Source organism: Pteropus vampyrus, unplaced genomic scaffold, assembly GCF_000151845.1.
Source record: "Pteropus vampyrus isolate Shadow unplaced genomic scaffold, Pvam_2.0 Scaffold130, whole genome shotgun sequence".
In the NCBI taxonomy this organism is placed as follows: Eukaryota; Metazoa; Chordata; class Mammalia; order Chiroptera; family Pteropodidae; genus Pteropus; species Pteropus vampyrus.
In genome coordinates, this window is record NW_011888911.1 from 2,758,443 (window position 1) to 2,781,770 (window position 23,328).

The window sequence follows — 23,328 nt, forward strand, 5'->3', positions numbered from 1 at the left end:
GCAATCCCCATCAAAATCCCATCAGCATTGTTTAAAGAAATGGAACAAAAAAATTTGTATGGAAGCACAAAAGATCCCAAATTGCCAAAGCCATCTTGACAAAATGAGGCTGGAGGCATCACTCTGCCCAACTTCAAATTATACTACAAAGTGACAGTAATCAAAATGGCATGGTTTGGCAGAAAAACAGACACATGGACTAGTGGAACAGAAATGAGAGTCAAGAAGTAAACCCATATTCATATGGGCAAATAATTTTCGACAAAAAAGCCAAAAACATACAAAGGAGCAAGGAAAGCCTCTTCAATAAACGATGCTGGGAAAACTGGAAAGCCACCTGCAAAAGAATGAAACTGTTGTCTAGCACCGAACACCAAATTAACTCAAAATGGATTAAGGACCTGAATATAAGACCTGGAACAATAAAATGCATAGAAGAAAACATAGGAACTAAACTCAAGGACCTTGGACTTAAAGAGGATTTTATGAATTTGACCTCAAAGGCAAGGAAAGTAAAAGCTAAAATAAATGAATGGGACTACATCAAACCAAAAGCTTCTGCTCAGCAAAAGAAACTGTTGACAAGGTAAAGAGGCAACCATCCTAATGGGAAAATATATTTGCAAACAATACCTGCAATAAGGGCCTTATATCCAAAATATATGAAGAACTCACACAACTCAATAACAACAAAAAAAATAAACGATCCAATCAGAAAATGGGCAGAGGACCTGAACAGACACTTCTCCATAGAGGACATACAAATGGCCAACAAATATATGAAAAGATGCTTGACATCACTAGCTTTTAGGGAAGTGCAAATCAAAACCACAATGAGATACCATCTCACACCTGTTGGAATGGCTATAATCAACTGGACAGGTAATAACAAATGTTGGAGAGGATTTGGAGAAAAAGGAACCCTCATACACTGCTGGTGGGACTGCAAATTGGTACAGCCACTATGGAGGTTCCTCAAAATACTAAGAATTAATCTACCATATGATCCAGCAATCCCTCTACTGAGTATTTACCCCAAAGACTTGAAAACTCATATCCAAAAAGATATTTGCACACCGTTGTTCATAGCAGCATTATTCACAGTGGGCAGGACGTGGAAGCAACCTAAGTGCTCTACAATAGAAGATTGGCTAAAGAAGCTGTGGTACATATATCCAATGGAATATTACTCAGCCATAAGAAGAAATGAAATATTACCGTTTGTGACAACATGAGTGGACCTTGATATAATCATGCTAAGCGAAATAAGCCAGACAGAAAAAGTTGAAAATTACATGATATCACTTACATGTGGGATATAAACCTAAAAGCAACAAATAAACAAGACAACCAAACAGAGACTCATGAACATGGACAATAGACTAGTGGTTATCAGATGGTAGGAGGGAGGTGGAAGGAGGGTAGTAGATGAGAAAATTTTTTTTTAAATTAACGTAAAAAAAATTTTTTTTAAATAAAGGATGTAGGATAGAATAATGCCTGGAAAGATATTGCCTCAATAGTGGGGAAAACTAGCCCTTACTAAAGGCTGTTGGGGTCCTACTGAACAAAGTTTAAATGGCATCCTCATCCTTAAAAATATCAAAATGTTCCAGGTAAGTTAACTGTATCCCAGAAGAAAGGCTCCGGAATATGTATATGAATGCGAAAATATCCAGCAAGGAAACATGCATAAGGTCTGAAATTCAAATTAAAAATGACCCGGCATGCAAAGATGCAGGAAAATATGGTGCATAATGAGGAGTATAACCTAACAATAGAAACAGATCCATGAATGATACAAATGATAGAATAAGTAAATAAAACATTAAAAGAGTTATAAAAAGAATTATAAAAAGAATCAGTGGGCTGTGGGACATGTTCATAAGACCTAATATATATCCATTTGGAGCCTAAAGGAGGGTGAGGTGGGGAAGGGAAATATAAAATTTTTGAAGAAATAATGAATAAAAAATATCCAATTTTGATAAAAACTATAAGCTCACAGATCTAAGACCTCAACCACAAGAAACATGAAGAAACCTACAGCAAGGTACATCTTAACCAAATTGCTTAAAACAAGAAATAAAGAGAAAATCTTAAAAGCCAGTAGGAAAAAAAGAAACATTATGCTTAGAGGAACAAAGATAAAAATGATAGCAAACTTCTCACCAGAAACAATGCAAGCCATAAAAGAATGTAGCAACATTTTTAAAGTACTGAAAGCAAATGATTGTCAATCTAGAATTCTATGTCCAGCAAAATACTTTTCAAAATAAAAGTTACATGAAATAACTGAAACAGAGACACAAATAAATACATGTACACAAATGTTCATAACAGCACTATTCACAATAGTCAAAAGGTGGAAACTGCCCAAATGTCCATCAATGGATTAATGTATAAACAAATTGTGGCGTATACATACAATAGACAAAGAAATGAAATATGAGTACATCATGCTATGACTTGATGAACTTCACAAGCATTACGCTAAGAGGAAAAAGCCAGTTTCAAAAGGCAACATATTATAATAATCCCCTTTATATAAAATATACTTAGAGACAGAATGCAGATTGGTCCAGCCAGTGGGGAATGGGAAAAAAGTGCCTACTGCGTACAGGGTTTTATTTTGGAGTGATGAAAATGTTTGGAACTATATAGAGGTGTTAGTTGTACAACATTGTGAATGTGCTAAATGATACTTAATTGTTCACTTTAAAATGGTTAATTTTATGTTACGTGAATTTTGCCTTAATAAATTAAAATAAGGTAAAATAAAGACTTTTCCAGAGAATAGAAAAAGTAAAAGAATTCATCACCAGCAGACATGAACCATAAGAAATGTTATGGAAATTTTTCAGGAAGAAGGAAAATCATACCAATGGAAACCCATATTTACGTAAAGGAATGAAGAGCTCTAAGAATGGAAAATATGTAAGTATAAAAAAAATTTTTTCTTATTTTTAAGATCTCTTTCAAAGATAATGAGCTGTTTATAGCAAAAATATATATATATTGGAGGTTTATAACATATGTAGAAGTAAAACGTATGACAACTATAGTAAAAAGGCAAGGAAATTAGAAATGAAAGTATACTGTATTAAGGTTTTCATAATGTACACAAATATAATATTGCTTGAAGGTTGACTGTGATAAGTTAAAGATTTAGACTATAAAACCCAAAACAACCAATAAAATAACAATTCAAAGTGTTATAGTTAATAAGCCAACAAGAAAAATAAGATGGAATCATAAAAGATACTCAGTCGATCCAAAAGAAGGCAGAAAAAGAGAAAAAAGGGGGGAAAAGACAGATGGGACAAGTAGGAAACAATAAGATAATAGATTTAAATTTAGTTATGTCAATAATCACATTAAATGTAAATGGTCTAAACATCCCAATTAAATGTATACATTTAATGAGAAACGAGAATGAGTAATGAGAAAAATGCATGTAAACTGTGCATCAGTAAGATTTTGCTAGCTACCTCTTTGTCTGTCTTTGGGATCAGGTATTCTAGGAGTCTTGGTCATACGGCCCATAGGTAGATAGAAGGAGCCCAAATTTAGTAGGCAAAGATCTCCTACACAAATAAACCAGGGAAAACATATTTAAGCCATTGAAAGGCGTTACGAATAATAGATTATACTGTCCTATCAAACAGTGGTTTGCAAATGAAACAGTAGAAGCTTTACTTTACTCACGTGAAATAAAATATTCAAATAAATTATTTATCATCATAAATACTATTAATCGAGGGCTTCCTATGTGACAGAAACTGGACTCGCACTTTACTTTTATCATATAATTTAAACCTCAAGGCAACTCTATAGAAATGTTATGTTATCAGTCATTCCTCTCTCAATTAACAGGTAAGAAACTGAAATTTAGAGAGGTTAAGTAATTGCCCAAGGACAGAGAGATAATAAGTGACAGAACCAATCCAAACACAGATCTATGTTATTCCAAAGTTTATACATTTAACCATTATTCTATACTGTCTCCTAAAATTTAAGAGAGAGACTTCTGGTTCAAGATGGTCACTGATCCCAAATAATTTATCAGGTTTCTGCCTTGAACCCAGTCCTGATACAAGTGCTAAGGATACGCTGATCCATACTTTCAAGGGATTCATACAGTATTGCAGGACACATTTGCATGTAAATAATTACGACAATGTGAAACTTTAATTTGAGGTTCAATAAGGGACAACTCAAAACAAAGCTCTACAGCTAGTCTGGAGAAGTCTTTGTAAAGGAAGTGACATTGTTATCCAGGAAACTGCAGGCACAGAATCCATTCTGCAGAAGGGGAATAGGAAATAGAGGTTGGTAAGGTAAATAAAGACCATCATGGAGGTTGGTATATGACATGGTAAGGAGTTGTAACTTCCTTTTTTTTTTCCTAAAAAATTTTTTTTTAGGATATCTGATTAAGTTACATCTGATTAAGTTTATTGGGCTCAGTTCATAATTCACTATAATCATTGGTCTAGACAAGGTCCTACTTGTTTGTTTGTTTTCACTTATACATTATCTCTTTTCTTCATCCTTTCTCATGTAAATATTCCAATATGTTAGATATGTATCATTTTGTTTGAATGTATTCATATAAAATGTGATTTGTTTTATAATGTGTACATAATTTTGTGACTTTTTAAATTGAGATATAATTGACATATATTATTACATTATAACGTTATGTTATAAGTGTATAACATAACGATTCAATATTTGTATAACTATACAATAAGTCTAGTTAACATTCGTCACCATACATAGTTATAATTTTTTTTCCTTGTGATGAGAACTGTTGACAAAAAGAAAACTAAATCCCTGTAAATTTAAGAAAGTTTTATTTGGGCCTTACTAAGGACTATAACTCAGGAACACAAATTCAATAAGACCCTCGATTAATCCACATTTGAACCTCAATTTATAATTTTCAGTCTCCTACCCTCTCCTCTGTTTTAACCTCCTCTAAATTTCTAAAACACAAATCTGATCTCATTTCTTCCCTTATTCAAATGTTTTAATACAAAAATCAGGAAATAATAATCCATGGCTGAATCTACCCTGCAGAAATGTTTTGTTTGGACTTCAGTTTTTCTAACATTTAAGAAATCAGGAGAATTCACATGAAAATCCTGATTTTCAGCCTCTCAAACAATTTGATCATATGGCAGCATTTCCTGCGTTGTCAGATGGAAGAAACTATCTGGAGCTAAGTAACAGCCTCCAGAGTCCCCAAGACTCAAAGCAGTCAAAGAAAGACTCCACCGAAGGAGTCATCCTTTTAAGCCAAATGGCATGCTTAATGATCTCATGTAACTGAATTTCAACTTCCCCAGAATTATTGTTCTAGGCTTAGCAGGTGGTGTTGACCACAGCACAGATACCTCCTTGCTCAGCTAAAGATAACCAAGGCTATTCTATAATCAAGAACAGCTTTGGTCAGAGAGTCTAAGGATCTTTGTTGGACAGCTAATATCTTAGCAATGAAATCTGCAATGTCTTTAAGAGTTAAGGAGGAGTTCTGATCATATTCACATTTGTATCTATTGCTAACCAGAAAAATATGGCCCTGCCAAAGGAAGCGATTCCTGAATCATGAATGCCTCCTAGTAAGCCTTGCTAAAACAGTTAGGGGCATAGTCAGATAATCTGAGAGTCACTGCCCAGCTGTGTGCCAGCCATCTAGGAGTTTATAGGCCCAAGGAGAATAATGATAACCACTACAGACAAGGATAAATCCTATCAGGGTACAATTGCTCATTCAAAGCAGGGGTTAGTTGGATTTTTTCCTAGCCAGAAATAAAAAATTATTACAAATTCCAGAGGTCACCCCACTTAGCAATGGCTTGGGAGATACAGATGATGGTGTTATCTTTCCAGGCCAATGTCAGAATAAAGGAAAGAAAGGGAAGAAAGAGTTTTATGTTTAGCTAAAGTAGAAAGTCTTGATCCAGTATCTTAGTCAGAATCAGTCTACATCGATGTCAGCTACTTCTTTTCCCAGTCAATTTGATTTGGAGGTCCCCAGTTGGTATGAAGAATCAGAAGATGGAGCCTTCTTCAACTGTGGGATGTGTACCCAACGTTCAATGCCTTCTAGTTTTGCAACAGTATCAGTGGTCAGGAGTACTTGATAAGGTTCCTTTTAATGGGGCTTGAGAGCTATGTTTCTCTGATGAAGCTTCCAGAATTCCCAGTCACCAGACTCTAGACTATAACCAACAGGATCCCTTGAATTATTTGGCTTGAGAATAAGACATTAAAGTCTTACAGTAGTAGCTGGTCATACTAACACGAAGCAACAAGGGATCAACAAAAGGTTATATATCAATAGACATTGTTCTAATGGTGACTTTCTTGTGTAGAATGGAAACATATTTTCTAAGTTTCTTTGCCAGTGTGAGGTATCAGCCTTATGACTGGGGAAGGCTTCAGCCTATCAGGAAAACATACAGACTGCAACAAGAACATATTGATAACTCTTACTAAGTGGCAGTTGAATATAGTCCAGCTTAAATGCACTATGATGAATGAAAGAATATAAAAACAAAAAATAAAAAACAAAACAAACCCAAAAGGGTGGGATGTTTGCCAGGGAGTGGGAAAGAACCAAGCAGCTGTCTTCAGTTTCCTATGGTCCTATTTATTTAATTTATAGCCATTGTTTACTCATTTTAACTTCTCTGATTCAGGAGCAGACTGTTGCCATGTTACAAGGACATCAGGATAGCTAAAGTCTGGCAATGAGGGGTAATTTTTGCAAAATCAGGATGGACTTCATCCACATGTACCATAATCTTTATATATTTTGTTATTGCTGCCTTTTCATGAAAAGACAGCTAGGGCATTTCCTTGGTACTCAGGTTTGGTTGTTATGGCGCGAACGATTCTGAGACCCATGGAGCCAATTGAGATTAATTATGAGCCTTTATTAGGCCGGCGACTGACTCTCTACCACGCAGGGCTAGAGGAGAGCAGCCCCGAGCTTTCAGAGGAGGCAGCTGATAAAGCTTAGGACCATATCCTGGTGGTCTCCTGAACAAGCAAGCAGATTACAGAAGTGGAAGTTGGCTGTTAGCATATCTTTGCCTGGAACAACACCCTTAATTAACAAGTAAATGGATTACAGAAGCAGACATTGGCCATCTTCATATCTTACACAATACACTTCCTAAACCACACACAAGCAAGTAGGACAACTTCTGGTATCTAAAGATATTTCTTCCCTGTAGCTGACTTAGCTAGTTGGCTCACTTGAAAATTTCCCACCCTTCACACGGTCCTTTTAGTGTGTGCTTCAATTTTAATGACAAATAACTTATGCCAGGATATAGCAGACTTCCAGGAACTTCACCTAATTTCTGGAACACTTATAACATATACTTGACAATGCTTCCCATGTAATTTATCGTATAAAATAAGCCTAATTACTTCAACATCTCCCTGTTTATAAGGAGAGAGACAAATTTTTTGAGATTTTTCCAGGGCCCACTGGGAATTCTCAAAGTTACTTTGGAGTCAAAAAGACTTCTATTAGAATTTGATTTGGGGGAAATTTATCAAAAGGTTTGAATACTTGATTAAATAAGGATTACAGGGGTTTTTTTTTTTTTAATGAAATGATACTTAATTATCTACTTAACCAAAGTAACAATAAACACTTTCAAAGACAGATACAGAAGATGAATTCTCACTATTGAGAAGATTCAGTTTTCTTAAGAGATACTGTTACCGGAGAGTGGGGTCCTCTCCTGGCGCATTGTCCAGGTTCTTGATGTCTCGAACAAAGAATTGAGCAAGACACCGAAATACAAAAGAAAAGTTTTATTAGAAAGGAAAGTACACTTCCAGAAGTGGAAGTGGGCTTGAGGAAGACAAGTGTGGCTCAAAAGGTCTGGTAACAAAGCCATCGGTGTTTTTATCCCTTTTTGCTGTGAGTGGTTACTTTTCTTAGAAAAGTGGGCTTCCTTGATTGACAACTAAGATTGACAGGACTCAGTGATTCATCATTTTTTGTTCTGTGCATGTTTGTTCCTAGAATTCAGTCTGTTACAATGATATTAATGAACTTCTGAGCATATGCATCATATTATAATGATGGTATGATGAAGGTCAGGTGAGTTGAAGGTCATTGGGGTCTTCACTGCGAAGGTGCAAGTGACTGGCTTAAACTGGTACCTAATTCTCTGCCTACTGGTTTCTTTGTGTGAGTTAAAAAAAAATGCCTTTGGGTTTGCTTAATTGTGGGCAAGATTGGGGTGGACCACTTCTGGTATAGGATGATCTCAGAGTCTTTGTGGGCAGACCAGAAATCCCTTAACTAACTTTCTTGCTTAACTCTTTTCTAAGAACCATGAACCCCCTTATTATTAGTGTGGATGTTGAGGGACGGGAGGTCTCTTCTTCCCTATCTGCTTCCTGCTGAGAATGGCATAGTCCCCGCCTACAGGGGTTTCATGGAGCTCTTTCCCTTTCTGCCTCAGTCAGGGTGGGGTCTTGGATTTCCTGCTAAAGTGCCACCTCAGTCCCTAGACAAGGAAAAGAAGAAACAAACTTAGTATTTAAATCATATATCTATTAATTTCTATTATTGATTTGCCTATTAAGTGAGTAAAGGGAAACAGGCTTGGTTGATATATTTCTTAAAGAGTGAAAAAGATCTTTGGCCTAAAGTCCCCTTCCCCCTCCGACTCTAAGGGCCCTGTCTAACTTAACACCATTTCTGCTACCAATGGGCTAATGACTCTTTTCAATAGCCAGAGGATCTGAGTCACCAGGGCAATTATCAGGATTTGAGGGAGAGGGCCTTTTTTCCAAAGAAAGGAGAGAAGAAAACTTAACTAGGTTTACTAAAAAGATTAACTCTGCAAGAGATGTCCCCTTTTATTTCCTGCTAAAAGATTAAGAATTTTACAAGTGATATCCTGTCTCAATATGATTAAAAAACAGAAAGCCCAGAAAATTATTTCGATAAAACACAGAATCTGCTTTTGGGGGCAGTGTGCGGGATAACAAAAATTAATACTTTTCTTCCATATTCTAAGTTCTTTGAGCTGGGCTAATAGTCAAATTAACCAAGACAGGTTAACAGGAGGAAATCAAAATCTTAATACATGCACATGGGGAATTCACATGGGTATATATTAAAATAAATTCCCAAAACATTGGGTAAATAAAACATTTTTGGACAAAGGAGAAAGGAGAGGAAGCGGTATTAGATTTCAGAAGCGAGAATGGGTGATTTACAAGTACTTGAGAAAGAGTGGAAAGTACGGGGCAGGCAAATTCTTTCAGGGCAGCTCAGAAACAACAGGACACTGCAGGTATCCAGCTAATAGACACCTGCCTGATGTCCTTACTTACCATACTTTTCTAAGATTTCCTTCTCGAAGCAGGTTTCTCTGTCTGAATCTCTTGGGCAGTAAAGGTGGGGAGGCTCAAAGGTTCTTTCTGAGGCTCGTTTCTTAATAAACAACTTAAAGTTAATATTCCAAAAGGCAGCTTCAGGGTGGCAAAATTTGGGTTCCCTTCAGCAGATTACTTATCAAAAACAATCTGACAGTTCAAGAAAACTTTGTCCTTTCAGCAGAAGAAAGAAAATTAAGTTTTGATTTTACAAAAGTACACCATTGATATTAAAATTTAATTTTTAAAACTCTTATATAACGATTCAATTTTAGCCAGCTTGATTATAAAAGGTAACACTTTCTTTGCTTGAGATAATAGAAAAATGTAGCCAGTTAAGCACAAAACAATGATAGCCTAAACAATAACAAAGGTCATGAGATGTTTCATTTCTGCTTTTTGCTTTATTATTTATTTATTTATTTATTTATTTATTTATTTATTTATTTATTATATTTTTGCTTTATGCTTTAAAGATAATGTCACTGATATACAATTATGAGCTATTTTGCAGAATCTTGGTCCTCCTACCCAGTTAGACCACCCAAGCACAGTGATGAAGGCATCAGACAAGATGACGTCAGGAATTTAATTACTCAGACTAAGGAAAGACATAGAAGCTTGCAAAAGAACTAACCAATCAGCTTCAGTTGTGACCCCGACCCCCATCCATCAATCTTTGCCTTTAAAAACTCTTGATCAAAATCCATGAGGAGTTCGGATTTTGAGCACTAGCTTAACGGTCTCCTGGCTTGGCACCCCACCAATAAATTGTTTTGATTTCTCCACTACAGAACTGGGTGCTCAATGTTTGGCTCTGTGGTGCGTTGAGTGGTCAGACCCTTTTCCGTTAGGTAACAGAAGGAAAGTCAAAATTTATTGAGAATTTTAAGCTTGGTTTAAGACAATCCTTTCAATACTGGGGACTTGATTGGAGACAAGATGGAGCAAGAATCAAAATATCACAGTTTAGAATTGGTGGAAAAAGCCAGGCGAGGATTCGAGAGGAGGGATTTAAAGATTCTTAAAAATACCAACTTCGAGATATAATTCCCATACCAAAAAATGGTTTTTAGTAATTTCACAGAGTTGTGCAACCATCGTCACAAACAATTTTAGAACATTCTCACTACCCCCCAGAATAAACCCCCTCCCTATTCATTAGCAGTTATTTCTAATTGTCCCCAATATCCTCCCACCCAACCACCATCACAAGGCAACCACCAATCTACTTTCTGTCTCTGTAGATTTACCTATTGTATTTGCCTACGTCGGAAGGAAAAACTTTCCCTCTACCAACTTAGGTTCAACAATGGGGCCTTCGAATTAACAATAGATTAACAGGAGAAAAGAAAACAAGTTTTATTTATATGCATGCAGAACCCTCTGAACTTTCTATACCAGTACAATAGGGGAGAGGATGGGGAAAGAAAGGGCTTCTGTGGGAAGAACAAATAGTTTGGTGGTGTTATTTTTTTAGGAAAGAAAACAAACTTTTAGGGAAACAAATGAAAAGCATAACAGTTTGTGATAGTTCATTTATGCAATTTTCCTTTCCTGATGTGAGTGCTCTGTCTTCCTGGGTGTGAAGCTCCCTGAAGAGATTTATGGCAGTTTCACACTTGGAAGGCTTTGTCTTTTAGTCAGATAAGGAAGCTCTGGAAAAGGCATCTGCTGTATCTCAGTCTTCAGTTTAAATAATCTTTATGTGAACTCCGGAGGCCCGAATGGGTCTCCACGCCTATTATGTATTATATAAATAGAGTCATGCAATATGTGATCCTTTGTGACTGGCTTTTTCACTTGGCATGATGTTCTCAAGGTCCATCCATGTTGTAACATGGATCCATGTGGTAGCAAAAAATGAAAATATTTCATTTCTTTTTATTACCGAATAATATGATTCAAAGAATCGTAGTATACAAACTATTAATGCTTTTCACTGATAAGTTGATGGGAAATTCCTGTAATGTACAATCAAATCATTTGCTTGGGCAGGAAAGTCAAGGCAAAGTAAAGTAACGTTAATGAAGACAGTAAAATAGCAGTCTTGTGATTACAGACAGTAAGGAAAGGTTTTGTTTCTCAGTGCTTGGGCTGAGTGTGAGTAGAGGGTTTTGGTTCTCAGTACTTACCTCATAGGGATGCAAATAAAGTGCTTAAAATGGTGACTGGAACCTATTAAGTACTTGGTAAATATAAGCTCTTATTACTATCCCTATCTAACATTTGAAAGCCGAATTACTTTTCATGTGTATATGATAAAATCTTTAGTAAAGTAAATATTTATTTACTCTCTTCATTGAACTAACTTTCATGTTGCACTGGAAAAGCCCACAACTAGAAACACTCCTCCTTGTTTTTCAACAAACATAAAAGTAAAAAAGTGTTGAAAAGGATAATTTTCAACAATGGTCAAACAGGACTCTCATACAGACTTTTAAAAAGAACGATGTTAACATTTTAATTAATTATTAATGAAGGAGCTCATAAGATGTTATAACCAGTTCAAAGAAGTCAAAGAAACAAATTTATATGGATTAAAGAAATGTCAAATGAATTTACAAATAAATGGTAATCTGACTTTTCCCAAGGTTCAGGGGAGAGGGATGCCAGCTGAACCTCCAGTGACACAGTTAATTTGCATGCCTTTAGGCAAGAATCGTTTTGCATTTCTATACATTATTTACAATTTATAAGTAGCTCAAGGGCAATGAAGGGGTTCTAAAAAAACCATCCCAAACACATTGCTTTGGTATATTGACTATTTTGAACTGAAGGCACTTGAGAAAAAGCAGGTGCATGAAGGAAGGGCTCTCAGCCCTCCGTCTTTCTCCCTAAAAGCAGGTCATGACACTTCCTCTGAGAAGGGTGCCCTCTCTGGACCAGGAAGAGAAGAACATTCTCATCACTGGAGACTGGGAGTTGAGGCTGAGATGGATCTGTACAACCAGATCTGCTAAAATAACCCTGATCTTCCACTGGTTTCCCCCATATGTTTCCTAGTCACTTTCCCACAATTTACTGCCCCTACCTCCAACCCCATTGTCTTGTCTTATCTCTACAAGTTTATCATTTCTTTGTTTAAAAAGTAAAAAAGCTCTTGGTCTAGACTGCTTCTTCAGGTCTTCATTTTCCTTATGAAGACTCCTGTGGACATGTAGATATATACTAAAATTTTGTATACTTTTCTTCTCTTTAATTTGTCTTGTGTCAGTTTAATTCTGAGGTCCAGACACGGAACCTAATAGAGTAGAAAGAAATTCTTCCTCCCTCAAAGAGTGAAAGTCTAGAAGGACATTACGTATAGGGATGTGCTCAAAACAATAGCTGGTTTTCCACTGGAGACAACCAGTAAATCTCTTTTTCTTATGCAAGCGAAGGGGTTCAGAACAAATCTCCCCAGAATGTGCTACTTTGGCATGTAGATTATTTTGAGCTGAAGAAAATTGAAGCACACACAAAAAAACTCAAGAAGAGCTTTTACCTCTTTTTAACTGCCTAAAAGAATTTAGATAAAGGGCCTGGTGTAGAAAGAGAATTATCACCAGAGACAACTACAAAGAGTATGGGTGAAGTGTGCTGGGCTGGGGACACCCCAGCAGAACCTGTTTGTTCAAAGTCCTTATGTCTTTGCATGGCATGGCAAACATTTGCTCACCAAACATTTGTTATTCCCATCTTCCTGTGAATTGCCTTCCTTTTGAGGCCCTAGATCTCGTTTATTTCACTTAGCATAATGTTTTCAATGTTCCCGTCCTTTTTAAGGCTCAGTAGTATTCCTTTTTATGGTTATATTACATATCGTTTATCCATTGATCCATTGATGAACACTTGGGTTGTTTCCACCTCTCGTTTATTGTGAATAATGCTGCTATGAATATGGATGTGTCAGGGATGACTTTTCCTCTACTCTCTTAAATTTAGTACCTGGGGGCCTGTAAATTAAACTGACAGAGGAAGATTAACAAGGTTAAAAGCACATAATTTTTACTAATGTTTATGTGCTCAGGAATTCACAGAAAAGAAATAAAACTCAAAGAAGCATTTGTTCTTGGGGGCTTATATAACCTTTTATCAAAGGGGAGATAGTTCGAGCATCAGTGGACAATAAATTGTGGAGAATTGACTAGGAAATTTATGGGGGAACTAATGGACTATAAGGACTATTTTGGTAAGGTCCATTTAGGCAAACTCCTCTTGGCATCGATTCCCCATATTTGAAGACAAGAATCACTTTTCTCACCCAGGTATCAAAGAAGGAGCACTTCCTCAAAGAGAAATTTATGCCCTGCTTTCAGGCACAGAAGGCAATTATGTTTTTTTGAATTATCATTTTTTATTTTTGATAAAAGCAGAGAAAAAATTCACAGGAAAATTTGAATAAAGTAAATCATGTTTCAAAAATAATGTGCTACAACTACGTAAGACAAACCAATAACAAAAATTGTGTATTTTAAGAAGAAAAAATAAATATTTTGATGATTGAACTGTAAATAATTTTAAAAATTTTTCTTTATTTTTGAATTTTTACATTAAAATACATTTCTTTATATTTAGGAGAAAACAAATTTTGTTTTTTAAATAAGTGTTATAGCTTAAGCTAGTCGATCCAGAGAGAAACACCATAAGGAGAAAAGCAGATTCTCAGACAAGATATCCAGCTGAGGAGACAGTAGAACATGTTTTGTATTTTACAATTTTCCTAGCTAGACAAAGAGTCCAGATGTATTAGTGTATTTACATATTAACACGATTTTCACAATGTGGTGCCTATTGGACCCACACTAGGCAAAACAATGGACTTGAACTAGTGCCAGGCGCCTCTCTCCCAGCTTAGGGAAGAGAGAACTTGAGGGGAGGCAGCAAGATTTGGTCTACGGTCCAGCATGGAGACATCAGGATAAACAAGATCTGCCCTTCCACATCCCCTGGACTGAGACCTGCCTTTTTTTTTTTTTTTTTTTTTTTGCCCTGGGGACAATAATGGTGTCCCTTTCTCTTTTGGTTAACAGGCCTTGCCTGTGGGAATGCAGCAGCTCTTCTTAGTAACCATGGGAACCTTATTGGCATGGCAACCTGGCAGCCACAGTGAAAGGCAGCAAGGACGGGAGGGATAGAAGTGGAGGGAGGCAGTTCTGTGGAAGAAGGGAGGGAGGAGCGCCTTCCTTCCTCCGGAGAAGAGAAAATGAGGAAGAAAGATGTCCTGCTCTTTGGTGGTCCCAAGGAGAAGCCCCTGATGAGTTCCGATCTCACCAGGCACCAAGACCTAAACCTATTGATGCTTTTCTATTCCGTAGTGTAGCTCAGCAGCACCAGAAGAAAAGGGACTGGGAGACACAGAGCAAAACATCTCACAACACGTGAGCAAATTCTGACGTGAAGTTTTGATTGCCGGCAAAATGCCATGCAGAGCTATTGTTGGGCTCTGAGAGTCCAAGAAGCTTTTGTTAAAGAGGTCTAGGGATGAGGTCATTTCCAAGCAGCATCTAAAGTGAGAAATAAGTCTATTCAATATGGATAAGGAAGGCTGAGAATGTAGCGAAAACAAAAACGAGATTCGCTAGGGAGAAAGAACTTCTACTGAAGAGAAAGGAGTTGGGCAGCAGGGCAATTGGCAGTGCCCTTCCAGTCCTTTTCCTAGGCTTAGCCAGAATCCTTGTCATCCTTGGTTTCTCTGATGGACATCATGTGAGCCAGGGCTACCCTCTACCCTGGGCTTTGGAATCAGATGGCTCTGGATTAGAACCCTGCCCTGCACCTTAATTACCTGTGCGAGTTGTGAACAAATTACTCTGAGTCAGTTTCCTCTTCTCTCAAGACACAGCATAATAATGCCTACTTTATAGGGTCATTGTGAAACTTAGCAGTAACATTAGTTAAAGCTCCTTACAATGACGGGCACACAAACAATAGCTACCCTGTTACACCGTTGACTCTTTAGAAGTGGCTCTGGGTGGTTCTGTGGCATCACCTGAGAGCTGATCAAGTTTCTTCTTAATTTTTAATGCATCGACTTTTAAAAAATAACAGCTTTATTGAGATATAATCGCGTGCCATAAAAGTCACTCTTTGAAAGCACACAACTCAGTGGATTTTATATAGTCACCGAATTGTGCAACCATCACCATCATCTAATTTTAGTACTTTTTCATCACCCCGAAAGGAACTAAAGAAACTACACACCCATTAGCAGCCACTCTCTATTCCCTTCTCCACACAACCCCTGACTCATCTACATTCTTTCTTTATAGATTTATCTATTCTGGACATTTTATGTAAATGAGATCATACAATTTGTGGCTTTCTGTGTTTGACTTCTTTCACTGTAGCATAAGGTCTTAAAGGTTCATCCATGTACTGTTTCTTTTTGTGGATGAATAATATTTTATTGCATATATATACCACATTTGTTTATCCATTAATCTGTCAGTGAACATTTGGGTTGTTTCCACTCTTTTAGCTATTGTGAATAAAGCTGCTATGGACATTCAGGTACAAGTTTTTGTGTGCATGTACTGATCAAGTTTTAGTTTATGGTTTATCCGGCCCCATGATCAGACAAACAGAGGCTGATGTCATTACTTCTTTTTAAATTTCCTCCTGACTACACCTTCCTTTACTACTATTTTCTCCTTATACTTACTCTCACCTCTCCCTATAGAGCAGTCTAGTCAGTCTCATGCAAATTTCTAGATATGGCATTTTTAGATGCTCACAAGAGATATTATTTTTTCCCCACAAAAGATATTCTTGAAGTATGGAAGAGAGAGAGGAAGAGAGAGACAATGATACCTAGGCCAGACTTATTATTCAAGGATGATTAAAATATCACTTAGAAACATTGTTTTAAACTTTTTCATTGAGATAGGCTCTACATTCTAAAAGGTGTACAACTCAATTAATTATCACACACACCTTTAGAAATTGCCTGTCTTTACCAAGGTAAGGATAGATATAGAGTTGCCAGATAAAATAGAGATACAGAGTACCCAGTTAAATTTCATATAAATTTCATATGAATTTCATATAAACAATTAATAATTTTTTAGTATAAGTCTATTTTATGCAATACTTGTGACATAGTTGTCTTTTTTAAAAATTTTTCATTCTTTATTTCAAATTAAAAAGCAAGTTGAGAAGCCCCTGCCCCCACCTGCCCACTGGTCCTAGGCTCCCTCCCTCCCTTCCTCCAACAGTCCTCAAATACAGCCCATGTCCATGGAAAAAAAAATTCATTCTTTATTCGAAATTCAAATTTCAAATATTTTTATTTGGTAAATTTGCTAACACTAGAAGGGGAAATTAAAGAACATCCAGTGGATATAAATTGTTTTTATGACAAGGTAGCAACCGAGGTTTGGTTATAGAAAATACTAGAATAAAATAGAATTTGGAGTTAATTCGTAGATTTAATTTACTTTGCTTTCTCCTGAGGGCTTTAAATAACTTAGTGTGTATCCTCTTGCTTTCTCACAATATCTCTAAGAAATACATAGGAGTCTACAAATGGAGAAGCAAAGGCAAAGATGTTAAAAAAACTCTAAGATCTCTCAATCAGTTTGGGGTCAATTTAACCAAAATGTTGATTGGTTTTTGAAAGAAAATGTAGAGTTTAGATTTATTGGATTTAAGAACAGGAAAGGCTCTTATTTGGAGCTCTTTATAGTTTAGAAGAGGAAATCGAGGTTCAGAAAACTTAAGGAATTTTCCCTAAGTCATCAAGCTGACTAATGGTGAAGTTGATTCTGAAATTCCAAACTTCTGACTCCCAGCCTATGGAGTTTTTCCGAATTTACCAACATTCCATGCCCTTCCTCCTCTCCTTTCCCTTTAGTTTCTTCTCTTCTAATGTAGTCTAGATAATCAGACCAGTCATAGTTATACTATTACATAAAACATTAACTGGGGATTCTTCTTAGACCTTGCAAGTAGTAGGGAATTAGATTACTTAATATGGATCAAATATTTTTCTGTTCTAAACAAGTTTACAAAAGGATTTAAGAATACTTTCTATTCATTTTTTTTTTTTTTTTTAATCTGTGAAGAGTTGCCATTATCAGATTTTGGCATAATCTTTTCTTTTCTAATAGGTAACAAGTGAAGTTCCTTTGATTTATATGTTTGGCATTTCATCCATTACATCCAATGAACAAATTCTTAACCTGGAAATCATTTGGATTTATTCAAATATGCAAATTATAAAATCAGCACATTTGGAATGATCTTAAATGCCAAGCCTGTCAAAGCCTCTGGTTTATACTTGTTCTATGTCTAACTGCTTTGTGTGTTTCTAAGACAGCAGTGACTGCTTTGCTTCATCAACTTCTCACATGTTCCAAGGATCTGCTCACTATCCAACAATGAGTTTTTTCTTTCAAAGCTCTCCAAAACCCAGTCACAATGCCGGGCCATGCCAAGAATTTTGCAGGATAGCATTTGATCTGTATATTTCAAAGGGAAAAAATCATGCTTATTACTGACCCAGCATACCCCAGGGATTGGTGTTCTGTGTTGTTAAGCTCTCACAACAAGAAGAGATGGGCTATAACAACTTTATGAAAAGCACCAACTGCTGAGAATGAGACTTAGAGGGAAATGTGGGCTTTTCGCTTATTTTTTTAAATTAAATATTATTATTTATGCCCTCAGCACCTGGTCTTCCTAGGTGGTCTCCCTTCCAAATACTAACCAGGTCTGACCCTGCTTAGCTTCCGAAATCAGACGTCAGGCTTGTTCAGGGTGGCATGACCGTAGACCGTGGACCGTGGCTCCACTGGGGCATGAACCCAGGACCTTCTACATGTAAAACAGATGTGCTAACTGCTACACTATGGAACCACGTCCTTGCTTGTCATTTTCACAAGGTTGAAAATGCTGCAGTGACTCAGAGTTGAGGCCTCGAAGAGGATGGCTGTGGCTTAGGGCAGCATCAGCAGGGCATGCTGGAATCTGAGGGTGTGCTGGTGAAGTGATTTTTACATGGCTAGACTGGTATAGTAAAATGGCAATGTTCTTTGGCATTTTCATTTCCTCAAGTTCATTTCTGAATCATCACATCTCGGAATACCAGGGCATGTGGGAGTAGCAGAAAACAGAGACGGTTCCCCAACACTGAAGGGAGTGAAAGTCAGTCCTCAGGGATTCATACAAATGATGTTCCTACAAGTTTCTCTAGAGGTCTCATGAGGACCAAAAATTAACTAAAAGTGAGCCGGTGGAGCTGAACCATGTCATGGATAGCTTCCCCTCATGACATTGCTGTCTGGATCTATTTTCTATTGAGACTAGAAGACAACAATAGACCTATCTCATCCCCATTCACCCAGAGCACATGCTGATCTGCCCTGATAAATCACTTGGAAGCTACACAGAAGGGACGATTAATGACTTTTCTTTTTTGACTGCGGTAGATATCAAAGCTTCCCCTATCCTGGGGACCTCATTCGCCTTTTCCTATTAAATTTCGTGGTTCTTCTTTCTTAAAATATTCAATTTCTCTTCTTTATAGAAAAAAAAAATTGTCATTGCATTTACACTTATGGGGAGTTCCAATATCTTGAGGGATCTAATTCTTTATTTGCCAACTAGGTCATGTATTTTGAAATTTTTTATCACAGTACCTCTGGAATTTATAATTATTCTAGGAGTTGTTTTATTGTCAGTTTTTATAACACTGCTTATTCTTTTTGAACGCAATGTGGTCTTGTTCTTGGAGCATGTACTTTGTGGTAGGTAGTAACTACCTGCTCACGAGATGGCTGTGAATAGATTTTGAGTCTTGGAAAATATTCCATTCCCTTGTATAATCGAATCAGGGAGTTTAAGCAGCCCTGGAGGCTGAGAATGGAGTTGCACGTAGGCTTGAATTGAATGTTGGTATTCGAGAACCACCAACTCCTTGTTGAAAAAAACAAGGAGTCTTAACATGTTAGCAGGTGTGATCTCATTTTTATTTACTGGGCTGTGATGAGCTTAAATTTTCAATAAAGATTCAGCAGCTCATTTCCAGAATGTTATGGAAAACTGGCTTCTTCAAGAAAGATCCTTCTAAGGAAGATCAAATAGGATGAGCACAACCCCTACCACGCTGTCACAGAATTTCTAACCTTAGCGAGTCATTTCTAGTTTAAAAACCAATAAAAACAAAACAAAACAAAACAAAGAATGGTCAGCCCTGTGAGGTCAAGTTTCTCATCACTAGTGGTGTTGAAGTAGAAATTGTGTGTATCATCATGTTGGTTTCTGAATCAGGTGGGTGGTTTGCCTAGATGACCATTAAATGCTCTATATACTCCAAGAATCTTTGATTATATCAAGTAAATTTGGGACTAAAATAAATTCAGTTTGGGAACTAAAATAAGCCCTTAGAATGGATTGCTGTGATTCCAAAAGAGAATATTTGCCCTGTATCTCCAACAACCACCAGTTTGTACCTATGACACAGCCTTAGTTTTTTTGTTTTTGTTTTTGTTTGCTTAAAAGGCACGCGTGTGCCTTTGCACATACCCAAGCTCTGCTCTGCCAGTTCCTTCTGTATGAAATGCAGCCCCATCTTAGCAGAATGTTCACTCACCACTTAAAGACCTATGTCGAAGGGAGTGATTGATTCTCAACTGGGGTGCTTTTGTGATGTTTCCACTTCCCCAAAATGTCACTTGATAAAGTCTGGAGACATTTTTGGTTGTTACAGCGCTTGGGCGGGGTGGGAGGGAGGGTGCGGTGGGGAGGTGTTACTGGCATCTAGTGTCCAGGGATTCTGCTAAACATCCTACAACACACAGGACAGCTCCCCAAAACAAAGACTCACCCAACCAAAAATATCAATAGTGCCAAGCTTGAGAAACCCTGCTCTAAGTTAGGTGACTTTTGGGCAAAACCTCTGCTCTCTTCCCCACCATCACATAGAGCTTTGTTTAAAATGCTTTGTATCTTCTTTAAAGCACTTGTCACTTTGTCCATTGGGAATGTGGTTTGGAAGCTTTTTAAGCTCTAGAAACTCTTAGTATAAAAGAAATAAAGTTGAACTTACTCTGATTGGAGAGGTGAAGAGGTGGGAATAGCTCTCCCTGTCAACCCTAAGGGGGATTCTCGAACCTCCTAACAACAGCACACAGGAGCATTTATTGAGCACTTACTCTACGCTAGGTCCCGTGCCAAAGCTTTACATGGATTGCACAAAACAGGTATTAATATATATTGATTCATCTTGGTTAACTCTTCTAGGTTCTGTATTGGTTTTTTAAGACTGCCTTAACAAAACATCAAGTCGTTGGATTTTAGGTCCACCCTAATCCAGTATGATCTCATCTTAACTAATTACATCTGCAAAGACCCTATTTCCAAATAAGGTTACATTCTGAAGTTTGGGGTTGCTATGGATTGAATGTTTGTGTCCTCCCAAAATTCATAGGTTGAAAACTTAATGCCCAGTGTGATGGTATCAGGAGGCGGAGTCTTTGGAGGGCCTCATGAATGAGTTGGAGCCTTCGAGAATCAGATTAGTGCCTTTATAAAAGTGGCCCGAGGGAGATTCCTCGCCCCTTCCACTATGTGAGGACACAGTGAGAAAAGGCCAGTCTGCTCCCTGGAAGAGGGCCTTCACCAGAGCCCTACCATGCTGGCACCATGATCTTCCAGCCTCCAGAACCATGAGAAATGCATTTCTGTTGTTTTTAAGCCACCCAGTCTGTGGTACTTTGTTAGAGAAGCCTGATCAGACTAAGACATGAATTTGACAGGGACTCTCTCCAACTCACCACAGTCTGCCCTCCAGACTCCCAAAATTCATGTCCACCCCTTGTGCTGAATACTATTTTCACTTTAAACCTTTTTTTTTTTTTTTTAAAAGCCAAACCCCTCTTCAAATTTCTTTTGCTTAGAGAAAATAGGTACGAATGCAGGTCTTCTGTAAAAATGAAGCGTTATAAAGTGAATGTCCAAAAAACTGAGGATACCTGTAACTCTGTCAGTCCGTTTCTTGACTGAAATTTTAGAAACCTAACAGTTTTCCTTTATTTCATCCCATCTCTGTCCCTTTTAGTCCAGGCTGGCAGTGTCTCTGTTGGTATAAAATGCTCAGAAACCTTATATGCAACTCGATGCTTAGGAGTGAAGGAGGTCCAGGTTATCATTAGTCATTACATTTTACCTAAAGCAGCGCAGAAATACCAGGTCACATCTTCCACACTTTAAAAATCTCCTTAGCAAGATATCTGAATTCATTGCCTCAAGGGCCACTTGCTCTTCAACAACAGAATACAGTTCAGCCAAGTTCTCAGTTCTCTGCCACTTGATAACCAGATTGCCTTTCATCCATGTTTCTCATTTCCGTCTGAATCTTAACCAGGAGCACCTTTATTCATATTTCTAGCAACACTCTGTTCATGACATGTGCATACCATATGGATTCTCTATGGTGATAGAAGCTTTCTCTACAACGCTTCTCATTTTTTCCTGAGCCTTCCCCAGAAAAGACCAACGGTCTCTTCAGGACAATCTAGGTTTTTTTTTGTCATGTGTCTCAAAATTCTTCCAGCCTCTAGACATTACACAATCCCAAAGCTACTTCCACGTTTTTAAGTACTTGTTACAGTAGCACCCCTCTTCCCAGTACCAAAATCTGCATTAATTTCCTAGAATTACCAGAAAAAATCACTGCAAACTGCATAGCTTAAAACAAGAGCAATTTATAGTCCCCCTGTTCTGGAGAAGTCCAAAATCAGGGGGTCAGCAGGTCCATGTTCCCTCTCAAGGCTCCAGGGAAGAGTCCTTCCTTGGCTCTTCCACATTTGGGTGGTGTCCGGCTTTCTTTGGTGTCCCTTACCTCGTAGTCGTATCTCTCAAATCTCTGCCTCCATCATCACACAGCTTTCTTTCTTGTGTCTCCATATGTCCTCTCTTCTTATGAGGACACCAGTCATTGGATTTAGGGCCACTTTAATCCAGTATGACCTCATCTTTACTAATTATATCTGTAAAGACCCTGTTTACAAAAAAAAAAAACAAAACAAAAGCAACACATCACATTTTGAGGTTCTGGGTGGATATAGATTTTGGGGGAGGCACTCTGGGTTCCAAGTAGCAGAGTTTGGAAATCAAAGCACTGAAGTCTGGATCTTTCAAAGACATACCTTCATTATGACCTCTCTAGGTTCTAGCATAGGTCATAGAATGCAATAAAAGAAAATGTTCCCTGAAATTAGCAGTATTCACAATAGCCAAAAGGTAGAAACAATCCAAATGTCTATAGATGAATGAACGGATAAACAGATTGTGGTATATCCATACAATGGAATATCACTCAGCTTTAAAAAAGGAATGAAATTCTGACACACATGGATGAACCTTGAAAGCACTTAATGACACTAGATTATATACATTAACATGGTAAATGTTGTTATGTAGTTTTTACCACAGTGAAATGAAAGAAATATTTGCTGGAAGAATAACTTTGCTCATGTTCAGGACATTTTCATCCCAGATACCTAGAATATCAGTCCTCAGCTTCCAATTCCTTCAAATTCTCACACACACATACCAAAAAAGAACAACAGAATTCATTTATTGAATACTTATTATATACCTGGCACCATGCTAAGTATTTTTCAGGTATTATATTATTTAATGTGCACAACAACAACCTTGTAGTAGATATTGGAATCCCTATTCTATAGATGAGGAAACTGAAGCTCATCGAGGGTATGTAACGTACACAAAGTCACCAGCTAATAAATAGAACTCTGGGGTTTGAACCCAAGTTTTCTGAAGAGCCCAAGCTCTTTATCACTTTCCTATACTTCCTAAAAGCTTTCTCAAACCTGTGAGTCCTATACTTTGAAGATAGGGACAGGAGGCAGCCTCTAGTACAGTGTCCCCAAGCTTCCCCTAGGGAAGATAATAGCC

At 37.4% G+C, this 23,328-nt stretch overlaps 1 protein-coding gene across 1 annotated transcript in view; it reads left to right on the top strand.

Annotated features, from left to right (window-relative positions):
* Positions 1–2,918: 2,918 nt before the first annotated feature.
* The window catches only part of FEZ1 (fasciculation and elongation protein zeta 1), a 62,014-nt gene continuing 41,604 nt past the window's right edge, over positions 2,919–23,328 (top strand). The window contains exon 1 of the mRNA XM_023534680.1: positions 2,919–2,937. The gene's annotated coding sequence lies outside the window, so the exon portion shown is untranslated. The remainder of the gene's footprint in view (positions 2,938–23,328) is intronic.